Raw genomic sequence first — 5,814 nt, 5'->3', positions numbered from 1 at the left:
TTCATTCGTATTGATTTGTACTTGTTCATCGACAACATCTCTTGATATCGCCTCATCAGTGTTGTGAATGTGTAGGTACCATTTTTTCTATTTGTGCAATTCCATCTACCAAACATCTTCCTCACTTCTTCAAGGAAATCAAAAATATGTAACTCTCTTGTAGCAACCAGTTTTTCATTAATACATTCGGCTATATTCGAAGTCATTGTCCATCCTCTATTAACAGGTGAATAAAGCCTAGACCATTTATCTCTTCCAGCATCTTCTAGGTATCGTTTTACCCGAATATCAACATTTCCAATCTTCTCCATCAATTTATCGAACTCATCCTGGCTGTATGCTTTCGCTAGTGAATAAAATATAGGACTCAGCACCTCACTGTTTGTTGTGTATTGCTTTGTCACATTTTTCCACAAATGCCATACACAAGCCAAATGAGGAACAATAGGATACACCTTAGAAACTGCGTGTATTATGCTTTCATGTCTGTCGGACACGACACACATATTTTGCCTAACACCATAAGCTTGCTTGAACAGTTCAAAGAACCACGTCCACGACTTATTATTCTTAGAATCTATCACACCATACGCTAGTGGTAGGATATTACCTACAAAAATCAGTATATATTTATAATATATTCAACACATATTTCAACTGAATTTGATCTCACACTGTATTTTTAGCACCATCATTTATAAAACAACAGTATATATACACCTTGTCCTTCAACGGACATGTATGTTCGTCATCGAAAGCTCTAACCCTGAACATTTCAGAATCCCCAATTCTTGACGTTCTGAATTTCCATTTACATTCCGACGACCAACATGCCAGAGTGTAGCTACATAATACAATGCAAATAGTACATATTGAATCAATTAAATACAGTAGAAATATACAAAAAATATATCAGAATATATTGCATCAAACATTTTTAAAATTAACAGTGTGCTAAATAAGTTAACAAATCATCTTAATACAGTACAAATATAACAAAAATACATCTGCACTTTCTGTTACCAGAATACATTTAGAAAATCATACCTTATAGCATTCGATCTCTCTGTTTTGAAATTGAATCTTTCACGAATTGCGTATTTCGTCATCGCAATTTTCAAAGTTTCCTTATCCTGGTAAATTTGATCGACAAAAACTCCTTTCGCTTCCGGTTTCAAAATTACCAAATTGTTATCATTCCCAAACAAAACAACAGCGTTTACTGTAGAATCACAAACTTTCATACCATCTCGATTCTCGCTATATCCAATTTGCAGCATATCATCTCCAATAATACGATTACCAGTTGCACCATCCTCAACATCCAAATCATGAATACTAACGCACATTGGATACATCCCCAAAACCCTGTTTTCTCTCTTAAGCTCAACGTACACACGAACTCCCATATCGTTGTGTATTTCAATTGGTTGAAAATCGCCTTCAACAGTATTTTTTATTGAAATAGTTTTCCTAACAGTATCCACGCCTAATTGATTTGTAATCGTACAAACTAACTCATCGTAATTGCAATTATCAATGAATACAACAACATCAATTTTGTAATTCACAAAACAGTTCTGATCGTTCCAAAAACCAGAATGACGGATCAACACAGTTACGCTTGTCATTATCCTGTTGTTTTCGAATACAGCAATGTGTTATATTCAATTTAGCTGAAACAATTTCAGAAAAGACGAACAAAAAAAAAAGTTTGCAGTGAAAAAATCGTTACCTCAATTATGAACTTAACTTGATGAAATCAAATATATATTCGTCGTGATAATCAAGTTCTGTTCACTGGTTTGATATTGTTATTTTTCAAAGGTTTTTGAACCTTTTTATTTTTGGTTAAAAATATGATTGTAATGTTTGAATTCAATTTTTTTTGAATTTGTTAGCTGTTTGAATGAGATATGGAATCAGATATGGAATGGGAGGATATTTGCGTGAATCAGGGAACAATAGAACCGATTCTAATTTAAATTGGAACAGATTTTGTTTCCATAAATATAGCACTGTCAGTTAGATTCGCGTCTGTATTTCCGCTATATTTATGCTATATTTTTGTATACCCGACTACTAGATAAATATAGGGTCATCTAGTTACGAATTGTAAATATAGAATATGTAGTTATAGGTTGTTAGAAGGAGTTAAAAGGTAGCTGTTTGTGAAAATTTTACAAAAAATAAGATGTTCATTTTGTAATATCTTTAATGCACTAAAGGATCCTATAAACAACGGCGAAGGCTCAAATATGCCCCTGAACTATACGAAATTGCTCATATTTGCCCGTCGTTAAAAGGTTGATGCAAAGATGTCTCTAACGTTTTTTTTTTTTTTTTGCTATATATGCCCTTGAGTTAACAGAAAATATTGGAGGGCATATTTGTTCAATTTCGCATAGTATAGGGGCATATTTGATCCATTGAAATTCGTGAATATTATGGCACAAATAGTTCTCAGATTTTTTTGTAGTGCACTTTATGCTAGCCAATGATTTATTGCAACTGCATTTTGAAACTCCACACTTATCGTAACCCCTCACTTTTCTCTCTTATTCTTTCACTTGTTTATGAAATGTCGGAAGCTTCGAGTTCTTTAAATAGTTGTGGAAGGGTTTGTGGATGTGGAGTTGTGGAAGGGTTTGTGGACGTGGAGTTACTGCACTCCATCTCACTTATGGACTTCAAATAATTCTACTAAATTTCGATTACGCGTGAAATTCGCGAAAGGGCCAAACCACATTGAATGTTATGTAAGAAACCGTATAAATGCTTAAAATGTGCTACTCTTTCTATTATTATTATAAAAAATTTTAGCACTGCGGGAGACATTTTTTCATGTGTCATAAGTCTAATGTAAGTCATCTCCTATTTTATGTTTATGTTTTATTGCGGCAATTGTTGCATCCATTATCGTGTAGATATTGGGACTGAGAAGACAAAAAATATCCAGAAAGAACTATCCAGATCATCAACAAATTGAAAAATAAAAATGGTATTATCATTAGTAAAAAAATCTTTTGAAAAGGGGAAATGGTGCTCTTGTTTGTGAAAACAGTCTTTAAAAGATGGTTGTAATTGCATCTGCTCTTTTAGTTGTATAATTTTGATGTAATGCAATGGTGGATGGATTGTAATTACAAATGTTTTTTTTATGTTTTGGAATGCAATGATATTTTGTGCCATAATATTCACGAATTTCAATGGATCAAATATGCCCCTATACTATGCGAAATTGAACAAATATGCCCTCCAATATTTTCTGTTAACTCAAGAGCATATATAGCAAAAAAAAAAAAAAACGTTAGGAGCATCTTTGCACCGACCTTTTAACGACGGGCAAATATGTGCAATTTCGTATAGTTCAGGGGCATATTTGAGCCTTTGCCGTATAAACAATAAGACAACTCACAACTCTTCCTAAAAGATTAAATTCTAATCAAAGTTCTATTAATGTAAAATAATAGCACTATAAGAAAGTTTTGGATTATTTAACTCTAAATTTAAGTGACAACATCACTTTTATTGGTAATTCATTTATGTGACAACACCACTTCTGTTAGTAATACCAGCACAGGAGCACGTAAGTGACCAAATAATTCTTTATATTGTTAAGTTATAATTAAATACTTATTAATTTTCATGTAAATTAAGCCATCACCTTTGGTTAGTGGAGGTTTGGTTTAATCCTTGCCATGTCAATTCATCCTTCAACAAACATTACAAATCAAGATATATGGGGACATGAACCTTACCTTCAAAAAAAAAAAAAAAGATTCAAAAAACTCAATATGTACATGGTCTCTTTCATAACCAAAATGTACAATTAGCTTACAAAAATTAGTGTTTTCATATCTCCTACTTATGTTTGGAAGTTGTCATTTATCAAGTTAATATATAATCCATTCATTTCTCTTGGATTTTGATTAAAAGAGTTATAGAAGGTACTATTTTCACTTAAAGAGGCTAGTTTGACTAAGTAGTCGGCCATTTGATTGGACTCTCTGTGAAGAAACTTTACATCAACAACCAAGGTAATTAGGACAATATGTCTTATGATCCTTTTCAGTTTGAGATTGTTGATATCTCCATATTTCATCATATTAGTAACAATAATTGAGTCCATTTCCATATCATAATTGTTGAATCCAATAGTTCTCTATAGTTAACAACACAAACTTCAATATGGTTGTTACGGTTGCCATGAATATGTACTGAAAAAGCATAAATTAGCTTCCCCCAAATAAAGCATTTCGTACTCATGAATTAAACAGATGGATTCAGTTTTCGACCTTGTCCATGCAATTTTAAACACCCACCTTTATATGATTAAGATGCATGTCATGATAGTATATTTTAAAAAAGAGAAAAAACATCAAATCTGATACAGTGTGGATGACAAGACTCATATTGCCTCTTTTTTTGCTTAAACTAGGGATGATTTTTCTAATTCAGAGGATGACCTTCGACGCATCTTATAAAGTGCTCTTTTACAAAATTAAATACATGTTTTATACATGTGTGTTGTCAAATTCTGGGACAAACTGTCCAATTGATTTTTAGCTTTAAAGCGAAGCAAGATTTGATAAATAGCTATTCTTGTCTTATAGTCAGCAGAAAATTCGGCCGTGGTACAGTAATTCTATTTTTGTATTTATTTATTAAAAATGAATGACTAACACTGTTACTCTAACGGCAGCTTTTATCTAAGATTGTCAAAACCCCTCGAGTTGAACGTGAAGCATGTGTTTAAACTGTCTTCAGTTTATGCTATACTCTCAATCTCTCACCTACCAATTATGGAACATTTGATCCAACTTATCAGTTTATGATAATTTGGGTTAAAGTCTTTCTAATATTTCTTGATTGATACAGGATACTTGCGTGGTGGAATAATCTGTTTTCACGTTTCTTTCATTTTCTTCAACTTGTCTATAGTTTAATAATTTTTAGAATTGAGTTATGGGGCAAGTCATAGAGAAAAAGACAAAATGGTCTGTTTATGTTTGGGGGTATGTTCAAAATGGTCTTTAAATAGATTTATGAGCATTTTTGGTCTTCTGTGTCTCCGTCAAATATTTACAAACACTGCATATTAGATTTAACAGGAAATTGTGATTTTTTTTTAACAAGAACTAAGATTTAGAGGTGCGTTTTTTTCAACTTTTGTTATTTCTGTATATTTCTGGAGCCAGGTGCAGTTTTTAAAGTGTTTTCCACAACTTTTTTTAAATCTATTTTGGTGTCTACTGCAATTATTGGTGTTGCAATTTTGGAGATTTGATGAATTTACTCCATTAATGGAGATTGAAGCTCGAGCAGTTGAGAGAAAATGAGGAAGAAGAAGTTGAGGATTGAATCACTGATTTCATTCAATTGAACAATGAGTTGTACATCATGTATTTATACAACTAAGATAACCATCATTTAACTAACTAACTCATTAATTAAACTAATTTCCACTAACAGTCTAAGTTCTAGTAATTACAGTTTAGTCCCCTAAGTTCTAAGTAATGTCATCATCTTTAATACTCCCCCTCAAGCTGTGATGTGCAAAGATATTTAGCACTCCCAGCTTGGACAACAGGTACTCATGTTGTGGTCTTCCCAACCCCTTTGTAAGTAGATCTGCTGCCAGCTCCTTAGTGTTTATGTATCTTGTTTCAATCAGTCCCTTTTGTATCTTCTCCCTGATGAAGTGACAGTCAAGCTCTATGTGCTTTGTTCTTTCATGGAACACAGGATTTGCAGCTATTTGCATAACTGACTTGCTATCACTGTACACTGAAATAGGAGTCTCAACTGCAA

The sequence above is a fragment of the Lycium barbarum genome, chromosome 1 (genome assembly GCF_019175385.1).
Source record: "Lycium barbarum isolate Lr01 chromosome 1, ASM1917538v2, whole genome shotgun sequence".
Taxonomy (NCBI): Eukaryota; Viridiplantae; Streptophyta; class Magnoliopsida; order Solanales; family Solanaceae; genus Lycium; species Lycium barbarum.
Note: the sequence above shows the minus strand (reverse complement) of the source record.